The 23,653-nt window shown below is 50.6% G+C and overlaps 1 pseudogene; it reads left to right on the top strand.

Annotated features, from left to right (window-relative positions):
* LOC147118468 (uncharacterized) overlaps nucleotides 1-23,653 on the top strand; it is a 234,801-nt pseudogene that overhangs the window by 158,007 nt on the left and 53,141 nt on the right.

The raw sequence follows: 23,653 nt of genomic DNA, 5'->3' as shown, positions 1-23,653 counted from the left end.
AGTAACCACGAGCCCCAACCACTAACCCCAATCCTAACCAGTAACCACTACCCCCAACCACTAACCCCAATCCTAACCAGTAACCACTACCCCCAACCACTAACCCCAATCCTAACCAGTAACCACTACCCCCAACCACTAACCCCAATCCTAACCAGTAACCACTACCCCCAACCACTAACCCCAATCCTAACCAGTAACCACTGGCCCCAACCACTAACCCCAATCCTAACCAGTAACCACTGCCCCCAACCACTAACCCCAATCCTAACCAGTAACCACTAACCCCAACCACTAACCCCAATCCTAACCAGTAACCACTAACCCCAACCACTAACCCCAATCCTAACCAGTAACCACTGGCCCCAACCACTAACCCCAATCCTAACCAGTAACCACTGCCCCCAACCACTAACCCCAATCCTAACCAGTAACCACTGCCCCCAACCACTAACCCCAATCCTAACCAGTAACCACTGCCCCCAACCACTAACCCCAATCCTAACCAGTAACCACTACCCCCAACCACTAACCCCAATCCTAACCAGTAACCACTGCCCCCAACCACTAACCCCAATCCTAACCAGTAACCACTAGCCCCAACCACTAACCCCAATCCTAACCAGTAACCACTGCCCCCAACCACTAACCCCAATCCTAACCAGTAACCACTAACCCCAACCACTAACCCCAATCCTAACCAGTAACCACTGCCCCCAACCACTAACCCCAATCCTAACCAGTAACCACTACCCCCAACCACTAACCCCAATCCTAACCAGTAACCACTACCCCCAACCACTAACCCCAATCCTAACCAGTAACCACTGCCCCCAACCACTAACCCCAATCCTAACCAGTAACCACTACCCCCAACCACTAACCCCAATCCTAACCAGTAACCACTGGCCCCAACCACTAACCCCAATCCTAACCAGTAACCACTGCCCCCAACCACTAACCCCAATCCTAACCAGTAACCACTAACCCCAACCACTAACCCCAATCCTAACCAGTAACCACTGCCCCAACCACTAACCCCAATCCTAACCAGTAACCACTACCCCCAACCACTAACCCCAATCCTAACCAGTAACCACTACCCCCAACCACTAACCCCAATCCTAGCCAGTAACCACTACCCCCAACCACTAACCCCAATCCTAACCAGTAATCACTACCCCCAACCACTAACCCCAATCCTAACCAGTAACCACTACCCCCAACCACTAACCCCAATTCTAACCAGTAACCACTGGCCCCAACCACTAACCCCAATCCTAACCAGTAACCACTACCCCCAACCACTAACCCCAATCCTAACCAGTAACCACTACCCCCAACCACTAACCCCAATCCTAACCAGTAACCACTGCCCCCAACCACTAACCCCAATCCTAACCAGTAACCACTGCCCCCAACCACTAACCCCAATCCTAACCAGTAACCACTGCCCCCAACCACTAACCCCAATCCTAACCAGTAACCACTGCCCCCAACCACTAACCCCAATCCTAACCAGTAACCACTACCCCCAACCACTAACCCCAATCCTAACCAGTAACCACTGCCCCCAACCGCTAACCCCAATCCTAACCAGTAACCACTGCCCCCAACCACTAACCCCAATCCTAACCAGTAACCACTACCCCCAACCACTAACCCCAATCCTAACCAGTAACCACTGCCCCCAACCACTAACCCCAATCCTAACCAGTAACCACTACCCCCAACCACTAACCCCAATCCTAACCAGTAACCACTGCCCCCAACCACTAACCCCAATCCTAACCAGTAACCACTACCCCCAACCACTAACCCCAATCCTAACCAGTAACCACTAACCCCAACCACTAACCCCAATCCTAACCAGTAACCACTGCCCCCAACCACTAACCCCAATCCTAGCCAGTAACCACTGCCCCCAACCACTAACCCCAATCCTAACCAATAACCACTGCCCCCAACCACTAACCCCAATCCTAACCAGTAACCACTACCCCCAACCACTAACCCCAATCCTAACCAATAACCACTGCCCCCAACCACTAACCCCAATCCTAACCAGTAACCACTACCCCCAACCACTAATCCCAATCCTAGCCAGTAGCCACTACCCCCAACCACTAACCCCAATCCTAGCCAGTAACCACTGCCTCCAACCACTAACCCCAATCCTAACCAGTAACCACTGCCCCCAACCACTAACCCCAATCCTAACCAGTAACCACTAACCCCAACCACTAACCCCAATCCTAGCCAGTAACCACTAACCCCAACCACTAACCCCAATCCTAACCAGTAACCACTAACCCCAACCACTAACCCCAATCCTAACCAGTAACCACTAACACCAACCACTAACCCCAATCCTAACCAGTAACCACTAACCCCAACCACTAACCCCAATCCTAACCAGTAACCACTACCCCCAACCACTAACCCCAATCCTAACCAGTAACCACTACCCCCAACCACTAACCCCAATCCTAACCAGTAACCACTAACCCCAACCACTAACCCCAATCCTAACCAGTAACCACTGCCCCAACCACTAACCCCAATCCTAGCCAGTAACCACTGCCCCCAACCACTAACCCCAATCCTAGCCAGTAACCACTGCCCCCAACCACTAACCCCAATCCTAACCAGTAACCACTGCCCCCAACCACTAACCCCAATCCTAGCCAGTAACCACTGCCCCCAACCACTAACCCCAATCCTAGCCAGTAACCACTGCCCCCAACCACTAACCCCAATCCTAACCAGTAACCACTACCCCCAACCACTAACCCCAATCCTAACCAGTAACCACTACCCCCAACCACTAACCCCAATCCTAACCAATAACCACTAGCCCCAACCACTAACCCCAATCCTAACCAGTAACCACTACCCCCAACCACTAACCCCAATCCTAACCAGTAACCACTACCCCAACCACTAACCCCAATCCTAACCAGTAACCACTGCCCCCAACCACTAACCCCAATCCTAACCAGTAACCACTACCCCCAACCACTAACCCCAATCCTAGCCAGTAACCACTACCCCCAACCACTAACCCCAATCCTAGCCAGTAACCACTACCCCCAACCACTAACCCCAATCCTAGCCAGTAACCACTACCCCCAACCACTAACCCCAATCCTAGCCAGTAACCACTACCCCCAAACACTAACCCCAATCCTAACCAGTAACCACTACCCCCAACCACTAACCCCAATCCTAACCAGTAACCACTGCCCCCAACCACTAACCCCAATCCTAACCAGTAACCACTACCCCCAACCACTAACCCCAATCCTAACCAGTAACCACTGCCCACAACCACTAACCCCAATCCTAACCAGTAACCACTGCCCCCAACCACTAACCCCAATCCTAACCAGTAACCACTAACCCCAACCACTAACCCCAATCTTAACCAGTAACCACTAACCCCAACCACTAACCCCAATCCTAACCAGTAACCACTAACCCCAACCACTAACCCCAATCCTAACCAGTAACCACTACCCCCAACCACTAACCCCAATCCTAACCAGTAACCACTACCCCCAACCACTAACCCCAATCCTAACCAGTAACCACTAACCCCAACCACTAACCCCAATCCTAACCAGTAACCACTGCCCCCAACCACTAACCCCAATCCTAACCAGTAACCACTACCCCCAACCACTAACCCCAATCCTAGCCAGTAACCACTGCCCCCAACCACTAACCCCAATCCTAACCAATAACCTCTGCCCCCAACCACTAACCCCAATCCTAACCAGTAACCACTACCCCCAACCACTAACCCCAATCCTAGCCGGTAACCACTACCCCCAACCACTAACCCCAATCCTAGCCAGTAACCACTGCCCCCAACCACTAACCCCAATCCTAACCAGTAACCACTGCCCCCAACCACTAACCCCAATCCTAACCAGTAACCACTGCCCCCAACCACTAACCCCAATCCTAGCCAGTAACCACTGCCCCCAACCACTAACCCCAATCCTAACCAGTAACCACTGCCCCCAACCACTAACCCCAATCCTAGCCAGTAACCACTGCCCCCAACCACTAACCCCAATCCTAGCCAGTAACCACTGCCCCCAACCACTAACCCCAATCCTAACCAGTAACCACTACCCCCAACCACTAACCCCAATCCTAACCAGTAACCACTACCCCCAACCACTAACCCCAATCCTAACCAATAACCACTAGCCCCAACCACTAACCCCAATCCTAACCAGTAACCACTACCCCCAACCACTAACCCCAATCCTAACCAGTAACCACTACCCCAACCACTAACCCCAATCCTAACCAGTAACCACTGCCCCCAACCACTAACCCCAATCCTAACCAGTAACCACTACCCCCAACCACTAACCCCAATCCTAGCCAGTAACCACTACCCCCAACCACTAACCCCAATCCTAGCCAGTAACCACTACCCCCAACCACTAACCCCAATCCTAGCCAGTAACCACTACCCCCAACCACTAACCCCAATCCTAGCCAGTAACCACTACCCCCAAACACTAACCCCAATCCTAACCAGTAACCACTACCCCCAACCACTAACCCCAATCCTAACCAGTAACCACTGCCCCCAACCACTAACCCCAATCCTAACCAGTAACCACTAACCCCAACCACTAACCCCAATCCTAACCAGTAACCACTGCCCCCAACCACTAACCCCAATCCTAACCAGTAACCACTACCCCCAACCACTAACCAGTAACCACTGGCCCCAACCACTAACCCCAATCCTAACCAGTAACCACTACCCCCAACCACTAACCCCAATCCTAACCAGTAACCACTACCCCCAACCACTAACCCCAATCCTAACCAGTAACCACTGCCCCCAACCACTAACCCCAATCCTAACCAGTAACCACTACCCCCAACCACTAACCCCAATCCTAACCAGTAACCACTGGCCCCAACCACTAACCCCAATCCTAACCAGTAACCACTGCCCCCAACCACTAACCCCAATCCTAACCAGTAACCACTAACCCCAACCACTAACCCCAATCCTAACCAGTAACCACTGCCCCCAACCACTAACCCCAATCCTAACCAGTAACCACTACCCCCAACCACTAACCCCAATCCTAACCAGTAACCACGAGCCCCAACCACTAACCCCAATCCTAACCAGTAACCACTACCCCCAACCACTAACCCCAATCCTAACCAGTAACCACTACCCCCAAACACTAACCCCAATCCTAACCAGTAACCACTACCCCCAACCACTAACCCCAATCCTAACCAGTAACCACTACCCCCAACCACTAACCCCAATCCTAACCAGTAACCACTACCCCCAACCACTAACCCCAATCCTAACCAGTAACCACTGGCCCCAACCACTAACCCCAATCCTAACCAGTAACCACTACCCCCAACCACTAACCCCAATCCTAACCAGTAACCACTACCCCCAACCACTAACCCCAATCCTAACCAGTAACCACTGCCACCAACCACTAACCCCAATCCTAACCAGTAACCACTGCCCCCAACCACTAACCCCAATCCTAACCAGTAACCACTGCCCCCAACCACTAACCCCAATCCTAACCAGTAACCACTGCCCCCAACCACTAACCCCAATCCTAACCAGTAACCACTACCCCCAACCACTAACCCCAATCCTAACCAGTAACCACTGCCCCCAACCACTAACCCCAATCCTAACCAGTAACCACTGCCCCCAACCACTAACCCCAATCCTAACCAGTAACCACTACTCCCAACCACTAACCCCAATCCTAACCAGTAACCACTGCCCCCAACCACTAACCCCAATCCTAACCAGTAACCACTACCCCCAACCACTAACCCCAATCCTAACCAGTAACCACTGCCCCCAACCACTAACCCCAATCCTAACCAGTAACCACTACCCCCAACCACTAAGCCCAATCCTAACCAGTAACCACTAACCCCAACCACTAACCCCAATCCTAACCAGTAACCACTGCCCCCAACCACTAACCCCAATCCTAGCCAGTAACCACTGCCCCCAACCACTAACCCCAATCCTAACCAATAACCACTGCCCCCAACCACTAACCCCAATCCTAACCAGTAACCACTACCCCCAACCACTAACCCCAATCCTAAACAATAACCACTGCCCCCAACCACTAACCCCAATCCTAACCAGTAACCACTACCCCCAACCACTAACCCCAATCCTAGCCAGTAACCACTACCCCCAACCACTAACCCCAATCCTAGCCAGTAACCACTGCCCCCAACCACTAACCCCAATCCTAACCAGTAACCACTGCCTCCAACCACTAACCCCAATCCTAACCAGTAACCACTAACCCCAACCACTAACCCCAATCCTAGCCAGTAACCACTAACCCCAACCACTAACCCCAATCCTAACCAGTAACCACTAACCCCAACCACTAACCCCAATCCTAACCAGTAACCACTAACACCAACCACTAACCCCAATCCTAACCAGTAACCACTAACCCCAACCACTAACCCCAATCCTAACCAGTAACCACTACCCCAACCACTAACCACAATCCTAACCAGTAACCACTACCCCCAACCACTAACCCCAATCCTAACCAGTAACCACTAACCCCAACCACTAACCCCAATCCTAACCAGTAACCACTGCCCCCAACCACTAACCCCAATCCTAGCCAGTAACCACTGCCCCCAACCACTAACCCCAATCCTAGCCAGTAACCACTGCCCCCAACCACTAACCCCAATCCTAACCAGTAACCACTGCCCCCAACCACTAACCCCAATCCTAACCAGTAACCACTGCCCCCAACCACTAACCCCAATCCTAGCCAGTAACCACTGCCCCCAACCACTAACCCCAATCCTAGCCAGTAACCACTGCCCCCAACCACTAACCCCAATCCTAACCAGTAACCACTACCCCCAACCACTAACCCCAATCCTAACCAGTAACCACTACCTCCAACCACTAACCCCAATCCTAACCAATAACCACTAGCCCCAACCACTAACCCCAATCCTAACCAGTAACCACTACCCCCAACCACTAACCCCAATCCTAACCAGTAACCACTACCCCAACCACTAACCCCAATCCTAACCAGTAACCACTGCCTCCAACCACTAACCCCAATCCTAACCAGTAACCACTACCCCCAACCACTAACCCCAATCCTAGCCAGTAACCACTACCCCCAACCACTAACCCCAATCCTAGCCAGTAACCACTACCCCCAACCACTAACCCCAATCCTAGCCAGTAACCACTACCCCCAACCACTAACCCCAATCCTAGCCAGTAACCACTACCCCCAAACACTAACCCCAATCCTAACCAGTAACCACTACCCCCAACCACTAACCCCAATCCTAACCAGTAACCACTGCCCCCAACCACTAACCCCAATCCTAACCAGTAACCACTACCCCCAACCACTAACCCCAATCCTAGCCAGCAACCACTACCCCCAACCACTAACCCCAATCCTAGCCAGTAACCACTACCCCCAACCACTAACCCCAATCCTAGCCAGTAACCACTACCCCCAACCACTAACCCCAATCCTAGCCAGTAACCACTACCCCCAAACACTAACCCCAATCCTAACCAGTAACCACTACCCCCAACCACTAACCCCAATCCTAACCAGTAACCACTGCCCCCAACCACTAACCCCAATCCTAACCAGTAACCACTACCCCCAACCACTAACCCCAATCCTAACCAGTAACCACTGCCCCCAACCACTAACCCCAATCCTAACCAGTAACCACTGCCCCCAACCACTAACCCCAATCCTAACCAGTAACCACTAACCCCAACCACTAACCCCAATCCTAACCAGTAACCACTAACCCCAACCACTAACCCCAATCCTAACCAGTAACCACTAACCCCAACCACTAACCCCAATCCTAACCAGTAACCACTACCCCCAACCACTAACCCAATCCTAACCAGTAACCACTACCCCCAACCACTAACCCCAATCCTAACCAGTAACCACTAACCCCAACCACTAACCCTAATCCTAACCAGTAACCGCTGCCCCCAACCACTAACCCCAATCCTAACCAGTAACCACTACCCCCAACCACTAACCCCAATCCTAGCCAGTAACCACTGCCCCCAACCACTAACCCCAATCCTAACCAATAACCACTGCCCCCAACCACTAACCCCAATCCTAACCAGTAACCACTACCCCCAACCACTAACCCCAATCCTAGCCAGTAACCACTACCCCCAACCACTAACCCCAATCCTAGCCAGTAACCACTGCCCCCAACCACTAACCCCAATCCTAACCAGTAACCACTGCCCCCAACCACTAACCCCAATCCTAACCAGTAACCACTACCCCCAACCACTAACCCCAATCCTAACCAATAACCACTGCCCCAACCACTAACCCCAATCCTAGCCAGTAACCACTGCCCCCAACCACTAACCCCAATCCTAACCAGTAACCACTGCCCCCAACCACTAACCCCAATCCTAGCCAGTAACCACTGCCCCCAACCACTAACCCCAATCCTAGCCAGTAACCACTGCCCCCAACCACTAACCCCAATCCTAACCAGTAACCACTACCCCCAACCACTAACCCCAATCCTAACCAGTAACCACTACCCCCAACCACTAACCCCAATCCTAACCAATAACCACTAGCCCCAACCACTAACCCCAATCCTAACCAGTAACCACTACCCCCAACCACTAACCCCAATCCTAACCAGTAACCACTACCCCAACCACTAACCCCAATCCTAACCAGTAACCACTGCCCCCAACCACTAACCCCAATCCTAACCAGTAACCACTACCCCCAACCACTAACCCCAATCCTAGCCAGTAACCACTACCCCCAACCACTAACCCCAATCCTAGCCAGTAACCACTACCCCCAACCACTAACCCCAATCCTAGCCAGTAACCACTACCCCCAACCACTAACCCCAATCCTAGCCAGTAACCACTACCCCCAAACACTAACCCCAATCCTAACCAGTAACCACTACCCCCAACCACTAACCCCAATCCTAACCAGTAACCACTGCCCCCAACCACTAACCCCAATCCTAACCAGTAACCACTACCCCCAACCACTAACCCCAATCCTAACCAGTAACCACTACCCCCAACCACTAACCCCAATCCTAACCAGTAACCACTACCCCCAACCACTAACCCCAATCCTAACCAGTAACCACTGCCCCCAACCACTAACCCCAATCCTAACCAGTAACCACTACCCCCAACCACTAACCCCAATCCTAACCAGTAACCACTGCCCCCAACCACTAACCCCAATCCTAACCAGTAACCACTACCCCCAACCACTAACCCCAATCCTAACCAGTAACCACTACCCCCAACCACTAACCCCAATCCTAACCAGTAACCACTACCCCCAACCACTAACCCCAATCCTAACCAGTAACCACTACCCCAACCACTAACCCCAATCCTAACCAGTAACCACTACCCCAACCACTAACCCCAATCCTAACCAGTAACCACTACCCCCAACCACTAACCCCAATCCTAGCCAGTAACCACTACCCCCAAACACTAACCCCAATCCTAGCCAGTAACCACTACCCCCAACCACTAACCCCAATCCTAGCCAGTAACCACTACCCCCAATCCTAACCAGTAACCACTAACCCCCAACCACTAACCCCAATCCTAACCAGTAACCACTGCCCCCAACCACTAACCCCAATCCTAACCAGTAACCACTACCCCCAACCACTAACCCCAATCCTAGCCAGTAACCACTACCCCCAACCACTAACCCCAATCCTAACCAGTAACCACTACCCCCAACCACTAACCCCAATCCTAACCAGTAACCACTACCCCCAACCACTAACCCCAATCCTAGCCAGTAACCACTACCCCCAACCACTAACCCCAATCCTAGCCAGTAACCACTACCCCCAACCACTAACCCCAATCCTAACCAGTAACCACTACCCCCAACCACTAACCCCAATCCTAGCCAGTAACCACTACCCCCAACCACTAACCCCAATCCTAACCAGTAACCACTACCCCCAACCACTAACCCCAATCCTAACCAGTAACCACGAGCCCCAACCACTAACCCCAATCCTAACCAGTAACCACTACCCCCAAACACTACCCCCAATCCTAACCAGTAACCACTGCCCCCAACCACTAACCCCAATCCTAACCAATAACCATTACCCCAACCAGTAAACCCAATCTTAACCAGCAACCACTAGCCCCAACCACTAACCCCAATCCTAACCAATAACCACTAGCCCCAACCACTGACCCCTAAACCTACACCCTAACCCCAGCGCCTAACCATGGATTATTGACAGGGATCAATGGAGGAGCTAAAGATCTGATGAAGGAAGTATTTGAAACAATTATCTTGATTAAAGAAATAGTGCAAGGTATGTTAGTAACAAGAGATTAAATCAACGAGACCATCAAAGTCACCAATTACAATGACAAAGATCAGAACATTTCAAAGGCTATTATGTGCAATATGTGTGAAGGCGTTTTACTAAATCATATCCAAAAAATGTTAAATGATACAGAAAATAACAGATTTCAAATCTTATGCAAGATAGTTCTATAAAGGGGGTGGTTCAAAGGAATTTCAGGTGAGTGTAAAGTGAAACACTACAGTTCAGTCTATGACACCCACAAGCCATGTACTCAAATGGAACACACATTCAAACATTCGAGATGCAACACATGCCCTTTTACCACCTCCCTTCCCCCGGTCCAGGGCCCCAAACACCCCTTCCAGGTGAAACAGCGATTTACTTGTACTTCTTACAATTTAGTATACTGTATTTGCTGCTCACGATATGGTCTCCTCTACATTGGGGAGACCAAATTTAGATTGGGTGACCGCTTTGAGGAACACCTCCATTCAGTCTGTAAGTGTGATCCCAAGCTTCCGGTTGCCTGTCACTTTAATTTTTCACTCCACTGCCACTCTGACCTCGGCCTACTACACTGTTCCAATGAAGCTCAAAATAAGCTCGAGGAACAGCACCTCATCTTTCGATTAGGCACTTTACAACCTTCTGGACCCAACATCGAGTTCAAAAATTTCAGACCATAACCTCTGCCCCTATTTCTTCACATGGCAGTTGTTGATGATTCTGCTATTCCCATTTACACCTCTTATAGACTCATCTTTTGTTTCTTTACTTGTCTTGTTACTATCTCCTTTTGCTTTGTACTATCAACCCTTTTGTCATTTAATCTCTCCTGCCTTCCATCCTATCACAGACCTTCCCTTTGTTCTTTCCTCCCCCCTTTCCCTGCCTCTGTACTTGCTTAAAACCAGTTATCTCTAACTTTTTCCAGTTCTGATGAAAGGTCACCAACCTGAAACGTTATCTCTGTTCCTCTCTCCACGGATGCTGCCTGACCTGCTGAGTGTTTCCAGCATTTTCTGTTGTTATTTCAGATTTCCAGCATCCGCAGTATTATCCTTTTATATTAGTGTTTGAAACAAAGCTGATGTATTCAATATTTATACAGAATATTAATCTCCAGCCCAAGTATTGGGGTTATAGATCAGCAGAAATGAACCATAAGAATATAAGATCTAGGAGCAGGAGTAGGTCATTTGGCCCCTCGAGCCTGCTCCGCCATTCAATAAGATCATGGCTGATCTGATCTTGGCCTCAACTCCACTTCCCTGCCCGCTCCCCATAACCCTCGATGCCCATATCGTTCAAAAATCTGTCTACCTCCACCTTAAATATAGTCATCCTGCACAGCTCTCTGGGGAAGAGAATTCCAAAGATTCACGACACTCTGAGAGAAGAAATTCCTCCTCATCTCAGTTTTAAATGGGTGCCCCCTTATTCTGAAATTATGCCCCCTAGATCTAGATTCCCCCATGAGGGGACACATAACTGCGACAATGAACATTAATGCAATCACAGTAAATTATGTTCCATTCACTTACATGGTCTTTCAATGGGGGGGCTTTTACCCAGCACTCCCCGCGGTGGGGAATGTGCCGCACCCAGACGACAGGATCCAGTGCGCAGGCGCAGTTCCAGGCAGTGTTTGGAACATGCGCAGTGCGTGTACAGACAGAGGCTGGAGAAGGACCGATGGTGGAGACGCGCCCCGGACAGCTGGTAAGAGGCGGGAGGACGTCGGGGAGTAAGGCGCGGAAGCTTCATAAATAACTGCTGTTGGCCGCAAGCACCGAACAATAACGTTAAGTTCCCCGGTTACAAATTCAGGCTTTCTCCCGGTAACAGGCCCAGGTTGACGGCCGGCATCTTTGTTCAGGAAGGCGGGAATGTTCAGTATCGAGCCAGCACAATTCAGGAAGTAGCGCAGCGCATGCGCGGCCATCTTGGTACAGGAACAAAGCGGGGCGTGGCTTCAAGGTCTGTTCCCAACCGGGTCCTAGTGCCCTCCCGAAAAACATTCTTGACTCGTTTATTTTATCTCATCACTCTCCACACATCGGATTTCTCACCATCTCTCCTAAAGGCGCTGGTAAGTGCCGTGCTTACGGTTTGCAAACCACAGAATTGTAACAGAAGAGCCCCAGAGCTGGGCCCCAATGTACAGTCCCAGGGTTAGAATCCCCGTGTACAGTCCCAGGGTTAGAATCCCCGTGTACAGTCCCAGGGTTAGAATCCCCATGTACAGTCCCAGGGTTAGAATCCCCATGTACAGTCCCAGGGTTAGAATCCCCATGTACAGTCCCAGGGTTAGAATCTCCATGTACAGTCCCAGGGTTACAATCGCCATGTACAGTCCCAGGGTTAGAATCCCCATGTACAGTCCCAGGGTTAGAATCCCCATGTACAGTCCCAGGGTTAGAATCCCCATGTACAGTCCCAGGGTTAGAATCCCCATGTACAGTCCCAGGGTGAGAATCCCCATGTACAGTCCCGGGGTTAGAATCCCCATGTACAGTCCCAGGGTTAGAATCCCCACGTACAGTCCCAGGGTTCGAATCCCCACGTACAGTCCCAGGGTTAGAATCCCCACGTGCGGTCCCAGGGTTAGAATCCCCACGTACAGTCCCAGGGTTAGAATCCCCACGTACAGTCCCAGGGTTAGAATCCCCACGTACAGTCCCAGGGTTAGAATCCCCACGGACAGTCCCAGGGTTAGAATCCCCACGTACAGTCCCAGGGTTAGAATCCCCACGTACAGTCCCAGGGTTAGAATCCCCACGTACAGTCCCAGGGTTAGAATCCCCACGTACAGTCCCAGGGTTAGAATCCCCAGGTACAGTCCCAGGGTTAGAATCCCCAGGTACAGTCCCAGGGTTAGAATCCCCATGTACAGTCCCAGGGTTGGAATCCCTACGTACAGTCCCAGGGTTAGAATCCCCATGTACAATCCCAGGGTTAGAAACCCCATGTACAGTCCCAGGGTTAGAATCCCCATGTACAGTGCCACTGGAAAGTGTGAGGTTATGCACTTTGGCAGGAAGAATCATAGAGCAAGTTATTATGTTAATGGCAAGAAACTGGAAATTACTGAAGTACAAAGGGATCTGGGGGTCCTGGTGCACGAAACTCAAAAGGTTAGTATGCAGGTGCAGCAAGTGTTTAAGAAGGCCAATGGAATGTTGGCTTTCATTGCTAGGGGGATAGAATATAAAAATAGGGAGGTATTGCTTCAGTTGTACAAGGTATTGGTGAGACCGCACCTGGAATACTGCGTACAGTTTTGGTGTCCATACTTAAGAAAGGACATACTTGCTCTCGAGTCAGTACAAAGAAGGTTCACTCGGTTAATCCCGGGGATGAGGGGATGGACATATGAGGAGAGGTTGAGTAGATTGGGACTCTACTCATTGGAGTTCAGAAGAATGAGAGGCGATCTTATTGAAACATATAAGATTGTGAAGGGGTTGGATCGGGTGGATGCGGGGAGGATGTTCCCGATGATGGGTGAAACTAGAACTAGGGGGCATAGTCTTAGAATAAGGGGCTGCTCTTTCAAAACTGAGATGAGGAGGAACTACTTCACTCAGAGGGTGGTAGGTCCATGGAATATGCTGCCCCAAAAAGCTGTAGAAGCTACATCATTACATAAATTTAAAACAGAAATAGACAGTTTCCTAGAAGTAAAGGGAATTAAGGGTTACGGGGAGCGGGCAGGAATTTGGACATGAGTCTAGGTTCGGATCGGTCATGGTCCTGTGGGTAGCGGAGCGGGCCCAGGGGCCGTGTAGCCTGATCCTGCTCCTATTTCGTGTGTCTAATTCTGTTAGATTCAGGAGATGGTTCTGTGATAGTGGATTGGCGGTTAGGATCAGATCAGCCATGATCTTATTGAATGGCGGAGCAGGCTCGAGGGGCCGATTGGCCTACTCCTGCTCCTATTTCTTATGTTCTTATGTTAATCCCCATGTACAGTCCCGGGGTTGGAATCTGCATGTACAGTCCCGGGGTTGGAATCTCCATGTACAGTCCCAGGGTTAGAGTCCCCATGTACAGTCCCAGGGTTAGAATCCCCATGTACAGTCCCAGGGTTAGAATCCCCATGTACAGTCCCAGGGTTAGAATCCCCATGTACAGTCCCAGGGTTAGAATCCCCGTGTACAGTCCCAGGGTTAGAATCCCCGTGTACAGTCCCAGGGTTAGAATCCCCATGTACAGTCCCAGGGTTGGAATCCCCATGTACAGACCCAGGGTTAGAATCCCCATGTACAGTCCCAGGGTTAGAATCCCCTTGTACAGTCCCAGGGTTAGAATCCCCATGTCCAGTCCCAGGGTTAGAATCCCCATGTACAGTCCCAGGGTTAGAATCCCCATGTACAGTCCCAGGGTTAGAATCCCCATGTACTGTCACAGGGTTAGAATCCCCATGTACAGTCCCAGGGTTAGAATCCCCATGTACAGTCCCAGGGTTAGAATCCCCATGTACTGTCCCAGGGTAAGAATCCCCATGTACAGTCCCAGGGTTAGAATCCCCATGTACAGACCCAGGGTTAGAATCCCCATGTACAGTCCCAGGTTTAGAATTCCCATGTACAGTCCCAGGGTTAGAATCCCCATGTACAGTCCCAGGGTTGGAATCCCCATGTACAGTCCCAGGGTTAGAATCCCCATGTTCAGTCCCAGGGTTAGAATCCCCATGTACAGTCCCAGGGTCAGAATCCCCATGTACAGTCCCAGGGTTAGAATCCCCATGTACAGTCCCAGGGTTAGAATCCCCATGTACAGTCCCAGGGTCAGAATACCCATGTACAGTCACAGGGTTAGAATTCCCATGTACAGTCCCAGGGTTAGAATCCCCATGTACAGTCCCAGGGTCAGAATCCCCATGTACAGTCCCCGGGTTAGAATCCCCATGTACAGTTCCAGGGTTGGAATCTGCATGTACAGTCCCAGGGTTGGAATCCCCATGTACAGTCCCAGGGTTAGAATCCACATGTACAGTGCCAGGGTTATAATCCCCATGTACAGTCCCAGCGTTAGAATCCCCATGTGCAGTCCCAGGGTTAGAATCCCCGTGTACAGTGCCAGGGTTAGAATCCCCATTTACAGTCCCAGCGTTAGAATCCCCATGTACAGTCCCAGGGTTAGAATCCCCGTGTACAGTGTCAGGGTTAGATTCCCCATGTACAGTCCCAGCGTTAGAATCCCCATTTACAGTCCCAGGGTTAGAATCCCCGTGTACAGTGTCAGGGTTAGAATCCCCGTGTACAGTCCCAGGGTTAGAATCCCCATGTACAGTCCCAGGGTTGGAATCCCCGTGTACAATCCCAGGGTCGGAATCCCCATGTACAGTCCCAGGGTTAGAATCACCATGTACTGTCCCAGGGTTAGAATCCCCGTGTGCAGTCCCAGGGTTAGAATCCCCGTGTACAGTCCCAGGGTTAGAATCCCCATGTACAGTCCCAGGGTTAGAATCCCCGTGTACAGTGCCAGGGTTGGAATCCCCATGTACAGACCCAGGGTTAGAATCCCCATGTACAGTCCCAGGGTTAGAATCCCCATATACAGACCCAGGGTTAGAATCCCCATGTACAGTCCCAGGGTTAGAATCCCCATGTACAGTCCCAGGGTTAGAATCCCCATATACAGTCCCAGGGTTAGAATCCCCATGTACAGTCCCAGGGTTAGAATCCATACGTTTGGCAAATGGTCACTGTAAAACCCAGGTCAAGGGCAGGCCCACTGTGCCTACTCTGAACCCGGTTTGCTGCCATCTCTGTGCCCAGCACTGCCTGCACCTGAGGCACATGGAAGTGAAATTTCAGCCTCAGTGTTACAAGTTTCATCGGTTACAGGCTGGAGAGAGGAATAATTCAAACTGACCCAGAGCTGTGTGATTGGTTCAGTCTGTATATCACTGATGGGCCCTTTTAAATTTGAGTGTTCAGGTATTCAAATTCCCAGTAACTCTAATCCCGGATATAAAAGAAGGGAGAGCTGTGTTTAAATCAAAGAGTCTCCTTGGAGATTCTCTGAGTGAAGGACCTGGTCAGCTTGAAATACCTGAAAGAGCAAAAATCTGTTCGAAATTTCCAATTAGCAGTTTTTGACCAATATCGACTCCCACAGGGATGGGGAATTCTAGAATAAGGAAGGAACCGGTCAGGATTTGAAAGGTATTAACAAAGGATTCGAGGGGCTCTTACTGTTGGGATCTTTCTTTATTTTGTCCGCTCAAGGAGTTAGATAACAGACTTCCTCCTGTGAATACAGAGCTGGATTATTGGGCCGTGATGTGCCTACTCATGTCTGTATGTTCCTCCTGACAGTGATGATTTTTGTAAACAGCTTTTTACAGGGTATTTGAAGGGGAGGATATACAGACGGGATTAAACCTGGGCCCCTCCTGTTACTATAACTCAGTCGCACTGGGCGGTGCCTTTAACCACTGAGCCATTGGGAGGAGGGTCCAGTGACCCTGCTGGAAAACGCACGTGTGAGGCCTCATATGTGTGGACAGTGGAACAGCCTGTCGACACTCACTGTCGAGGTTCACACATGGAGATTGAGCACATGGGTCACATATTGGAGAGAAACTGGTGAGTGTAGAACTGAACCCAGCCAGAGTCAACACCTTCAGGGGAGGAGAGGGAGGGGAACCAGTGAGTGTGGAACTGAACCCAGCCAGAGTCAGCACCTTCAGGGGAGGAGAGGGAGGGGAACCAGTGAGTGCAGAACTGAACCCAGCCAGAGTCAGCACCTTCAGGGGAGGAGAGGGAGGGGAACCAGTGAGTGCAGAACTGAACCCAGCTAGAGTCAGCACCTTCAGGGGAGGAGAGGGAGGGGAACCAGTGAGTGTAGAACTGAACCCAGCCAGAGTCTGCACCTTCAGGGGAGGAGAGGGAGGGGAACCAGTGAGTGTAGAACTGAACCCAGCCAGAGTCAGCACCTTCTGGGGAGGAGAGGGTGGGGAACCAGTGACTGTAGAACTGAACCCAGTCAGAGTCAGCACCTTCAGGGGAGGAGAGGGAGGGGAACCAGTGAGTGTAGAACTGAACCCAGCCAGAGTCTGCACCTTCAGGGGAGGGGAACCGGTGAGTGCAGTACTGAACCCAGCCAGTCAGCACCTTCAGAGGAGGAGAGGGTGGGGAACCAGTGACTGTAGAACTGAACCCAGTCAGAGTCAGCACCTTCAGGGGAGGAGAGGGAGGGGAACCAGTGAGTGTAGAACTGAACCCAGCCAGAGTCAGCACCTTCTGGGGAGGAGAGGGAGGGGAACCAGTGAGTGTAGAACTGAACCCAGTCAGAGTCAGCACCTTCTGGGGAGGAGAGGAAGAGGAACCAGTGAGTGTAGAACTGAACCCAGTCAGAGTCAGCACCATCAGGGAGAAGGAAAATGTGTTGGAGATGGTGGGATGGGTTTGGATTTCAGCAGAGGGTGGAGGGAGAGTGTGTGGGATGGGAATTTACAGCTCTGCGGAAACGAGAGGAAGTGTGTTCCATAGAAACTAGAATTGTCTGTTCTGAATTTCTATTCTGTACTTACAGTGATGTCTTTTGTAAACTCCTTTTACAGGCTGTGAGAAAGGGAGGATTTACAGACCGCATATTCAAACCAAACATCACATCAAGATCTGACAGAGTCACTCCATTCATCAGGACCCGAATATCATTGGCTTCTGAATGTGGAAGAAGAAATATTTGTCTGTTCTGTCTGTGGGAAAAGATTTCAAACATCAGTGTGACTGGAAAAGCACTGAGACACACACACCCGAGTGAGAGTGTTCCAGTGCACTGACTGTGGAAAGAGCTTTAACCAGTTACACAGCCTGAAAAAACATCACACCATTCACAGCGGGGAGAAACCGTACACGTGTTCTGTGTGTGGACGAGGCTTCAACCGATCGTCCAACCTGGAGAGACACAAGGACACTCGCACCATGGAGAAACCATGGAAATGTGGGGACTGTGGGAAGGGATTCAATTACCCGTCCCAGCTGGAAATTCATCAGCGCAGTCACACCGGGGAGAGGCTGTTCATCTGCTCAGTGTGTGGGAAGGGATTCACTCGGTCATCCCACCTGCTGACACACAAGCGACTTCACACTGGGGAAAGGCCGTTCACCTGTTCTGTGTGTGCGAAGGGATTCACTAACTACTCCAGCCTCACTTCGCACCAACGTGTTCACACTGATAAGAGACCTTTTAAATGTTCTGACTGTGAGAAGAGCTTTCAAAGCACAAAGGATCTGCTGACACACCAGCGAGTTCACACTGGGGAGTGGCCGTTCACCTGCTCCGTGTGTGGGAAGGGATTCACTCAGCCATCGCAGCTGCTGACACACCAGCGAGTTCACACTGGGGAGAGGCCGTTCACCTGCTCCATGTGTGGGAAGGGTTTCACTCAGTCATCCCACCTGCTGACACACCAGCGAGTTCACACTGGGGAGAGACCGTTCACCTGCTCTGTGTGTGGGGAGGGATTCAATCAGTCATCCAACCTACAGACACACCAGCGAGTTCACACTGGGGAGAGGCCGTTCACCTGTTCTGCATGTGGGAAGGGATTTGTTCAGTCATCCACCCTGCTGCGACACCAGCGAGTTCACATTGGGGAGAGGCCGTTCACCTGCTCTGTGTGTGGGAAGGGATTCACTCAGCCATCCCACCTGCTGACACACAAGCGAGTTCACAATTGACTGCAAGGGTTGGATTCTGCTGTTATTGCTGCTATTAATCACATCCAGGACTGAACCATGTTCATTCTGACAGTTGGGGTTTGTTTCTGGTGAAGTTAATAACCCCTATAACTGGGGTTTAATATTTTGGTATCTGTCAAATAGATTAGCTTTGTTTCTAACACTGTGGATGAGTCCTTGATTTCTCCAAGATAAGAGGAGACTAATTGATGTCCTGTTATTGACTGCTCCATTTTGGGGCCTTTTTTCTTTTCTAACTCAAGATTATTTCAGTTCTCATACCTTCAGTTACTCTCATGCACAAGTCCCAGCTCCCTAAACCTCCCTGAGTGCCTCTGCTAGCCTTAGTATCAAGTGAAGGTGTCGGTAACATAAAAACTGACTGTAAAAGCTTTTATAGATATGTGAAGAGAAAAAGATTGGTGAAGTCAAGCGTAGGTCCCTTGCAGTCAGAATCAGGGGAATTTATAATGGGGAACAAAGAAATGGCAGACCAATTAAATATATATTTTCGTTCTGTCTTCACAAAGGAGGACACAAATAACCTCCCAAAGATGTCGGGGAACATAGGGACTAATGAGAGGGAGGAACTGAAAGAAATCAGTATTTGTAGGGAAATGGTGTTCGGGAAATTGACAGGATTGAAGGCCGATAAATCCCCAGGGCCTGATAATCTACATCCTAGGGTACTTAAGGAAGTGGCCCTAGAAATAGTAGATGCATTGCTGGTCATCTTCCAGAACTCGACAGACTCTGGAACAGTACCCATGGACTGGAGGGTAGCTAATGTTATCCCACTATTCAAAAAAGGTGGTAGAGAAAAAGCGGGAAATTATAAGCCTGACATCGGTAGTGGGGAAAATGCTAGAGTCCATTATAAAAGATGTAATAGCAGAGCACTTGGAAAGCAGTGACAGGATCGGACAAAGTCAACATGGATTTACAAAAGGTAAATCGTGCTTGACTAATCTACTGGAATTTTTTGAGGATGTAACTGGTAAAATAGATAAGGGAGAACCAGTGGATGTGGTGTATTTGGACTTTCAGAAGGCTTTCGATAAGGTCCCACATAAGAGATTAGCGTGCAAAATTAAGGCACATGGGATTGGGGGCAAGGTATTGACTTGGATAGAGAACTGGTTGGCAGATAGAAAGCAAAGAGTTGGAATAAACGGGTCATTTTCCGAGTGGCAGGCAGTGACTAGTGGGGTACCGCAAGGATCGGTCCTAGGACCCCAGCTATTCACAATATATATTAATGATCTGGACGAGGGAATTGGATGTAATATCTCCAAATTTGCAGACGACACAATGCTGGGTGGGAGGGTATGCTGTGAGGAGGATGTCGTGAAACTCCAGTACGATTTGGACAAGTTGGGTGATTGGGCAGAAACATGGCAAATGCACTATAATGTGGATAACTGTGAGGTTATCCACTTTGGTGGCAAAAACAGGAAGGCAGATTATTATTTGAACCGCTACGAAAAACTAAGAATAAAACCGGACGGACCACCCGGCATCGACCTCGGCACCGGAAACGACAACGGCAAACCCAGCCCTGTCGACCCTGCAAAGTCCTCCTTACCAACATCTGGGGGCTTGTGCCAAAATTGGGATTAGCTGTCCCACAGACTAGTCAAGCAACAGCCTGACATAGTCATAATTACTGAATCATACCTTACAACCAATGTCCCAGACATCACCATCCCTGGGTATGTCCTGTCCCACCGGCAGGACAGACCCACCAGAGGTGGTGGCACCGTGGTATACAGTCGGGAGGGAGTAGCCCTGGGAGTCCTCAACATTGACTCAGGACCCCATGAGGTCTCATGGCATCAAGTCAAACATGGGCAAGGAAACCTCCTGCTAATTACCACCTACCGCCCTCCCTCAGCTGATGAATCAGTACTCCTTCATGTTGAACACCAACTGGAAGAAGTACTGAGAGTAGCAAGGGCACAAAATGTCCTCCTGGGTGGGGGACTTCAGTGTCCATCACCAAGAGTGGCTCGGTAGCACCACAACTGACCGAGCTGGCTGAGTCCTAAAGGACATAGCTGCCAGACTGGGTCTGTGACAAGTGGTGAGGGAACCAACAAGAGGGAAAAACCTACTTGATCTCATCCTCACCAATCTACCTGTTGCAGATGCATCTGTCCATGACAGCATTGGTGGAAGTGACCACCGGACAGTCCTTGTGGAGACGAAGTCCCGTCTTCATGTTGAGGATACCCTCCACTGTGTTGTGTGGCACTACCGCCGTGCTAAATGGGACAGATTTCGAACAGATCTGGCAACTCAAAACTGGGCATCCATGAGGCGCTGTGGGCCATCAGCAGCAGCAGAATTGTATTCAACCACAATCTGTAACCTCATGGCCCGGCATATCCCTCACTCTACCATTACCATCAAGCCGGGAGATCAACCCTGGTTTAACGAAGAGTGCAGGAGAGCATGCCGGGAACAGCACCAGGCATACCGAAAAATGAGGTGTCAACCTGGTGAGGCTACAACACAGGACTACTTGCATGCCAAACAACGGAAGCAACATGCGATAGACGGAGCTAAGCGATCTCACAACCACCGGATCAAATCAAAGCTCTGCAGTCCTGCCACATCCAGTCGTGAGTGGTGGTGGACAATTAAACAGTTAACAGGAGGAGGAGGCTTCAAAAATATCCCCATCCTCAATGATGGTGGAGCCCAGCACGTGAGTGCAAAAGACAAGGCTGAAGCATTTGCAACTATCTTCAGCCAGAAGTGCCGAGTGGATGATCCATCTCGGCCTCCTCCTGAGGTCCCCAGCATCACAGATGCCAGTCTTCAGCCCATTAATTCACTCCACGTGATGTCAAGAAATGGCTGAAGACACTGGATACTGCAAAGGCTATGGGCCCTGACAACATTCCGGCAATAGTCCTGAAGACTTGTGCTCCAGACTAGCTGCGCCCCTAGCCAAGCTGTTCCAGTACAGCTACAACACTGGCATCTACCCGGCAATGTGGAAAATTGCCCAAGTATGTCCTGTCTACAAAAAGCAGGACAAATCCGACCCGGCCAATTACCGTCCCATCAGTCTACTCTCAATCATCAGCAAAGTGATGGAAGGTGTTGTCGACAGTGCTATCAAGCGGCACTTACTCAGCAATAACCTGCTAACTGACGCCCAGTTTGGGTTCCGCCAGGGCCACTCAGCTCCTGACCTCATTACAGCCTTGGTCCAAACATGGACAAAAGAGCTGAACTCGTGAGGTGAGAGTGACTGCCCTTGACATCAAGGCAGCATTTGATCAAGTGTGGCATCAAGGAGCCCTAGCAAAACTGAAGTCAATGGGAATCAAGGGGAAAACTCTCCATTGGTTGGAATCATACCTAGCACAAAGGAAGTTGGCTGTGGTTGTTGGAGGTCATTCATCTCAATCACATGACATCACTGCAGGAGTTCCTCAGGGCAGTGTCCTAGGCCCAACCATCTTCAGCTGTTTCATCAATGACCTTCCCTCCAGCATAAGGTCAGAAGTGGGGATGTTCGCTGATGATTGCACACTGTTGAGCACCATTCGAGACTCGTCAGATACTGACGCAGTCCGTGTCCATATGCAGCAAGACCTGGACAACATTCAGACTTGGGCTGACAAGTGGCAAGTAACAGTCGCACCACACAAGTGCCAGGCAATGACCATCTCCCCTTGACATTCAATGGCATTACCATCGCTGAATCCCCCACTATCAACATCCTGGGGGTTACCATTGATCAGAAACTGAACTGGACCAGCCATATAAATACTGTGGCTACAAGAGCAGGCCAGAGGCTGGGAATTCTGTGGCGATTGTCTCACCTCCTGACTCCCCAAAGCCTTTCCACCATCTACAAGGCACAAGTCAGGAGTGTGATGGAATACTCTCCACTTGCCTGGATGAGTGCAGCTCCAACAACGCTCAAGAAGCTCGACACTATTCAGGATAAAGCAGCCCGCTTGATTGGCACCCCATCCACCACCTTCAACATTCACTCCCTCCACCACCGGCGCACCGTGGCTGCAGTGTGTACCATCTACAAGATGCACTGCAGCAGCTCGCCAAAGCTCCTTCAACAGCACCTTCCAAACCCGCGACCTCTACCACTTAGAAGGACAAGGGCAGCAGACGCATGGGAACATCACCACCTACAAGTTCCCCTCCAAGCCACACACCATCCTGACTTGGACCAGTATCGCCGTTCCTTCACTGTTGCTGGGCCAAAATCCTGGAACTCCCTTCCTAACAGCCTTGTGGGTGTACCATTGTGGCAGCATGGTGGCATAGTGGTTAGCACTGTTGCCTCACAGCGCCAGGGTCCCGGGTTCGAATCTGGCCTCGGGTGACTGTGTGGAGTTTGCACATTCTCCCCGTGTTTGCGTGGGTTTCCTCCGGGTGCTCCGGTTTCCTCCCACAGTCTAAAGATGTGCGGGTTAGGTTGATTGGCTATGATAAATTGACCCTTAGTGTTAGGGGGATTAAATACGTGG

The sequence above is a fragment of the Somniosus microcephalus genome, chromosome 4, assembly GCF_052327205.1.
Source record: "Somniosus microcephalus isolate GS21.2 chromosome 4, FLI_Smic_1.0, whole genome shotgun sequence".
In the NCBI taxonomy this organism is placed as follows: Eukaryota; Metazoa; Chordata; class Chondrichthyes; order Squaliformes; family Somniosidae; genus Somniosus; species Somniosus microcephalus.
Note: the sequence above shows the minus strand (reverse complement) of the source record. Positions and strands in the feature narration are given on the sequence as shown.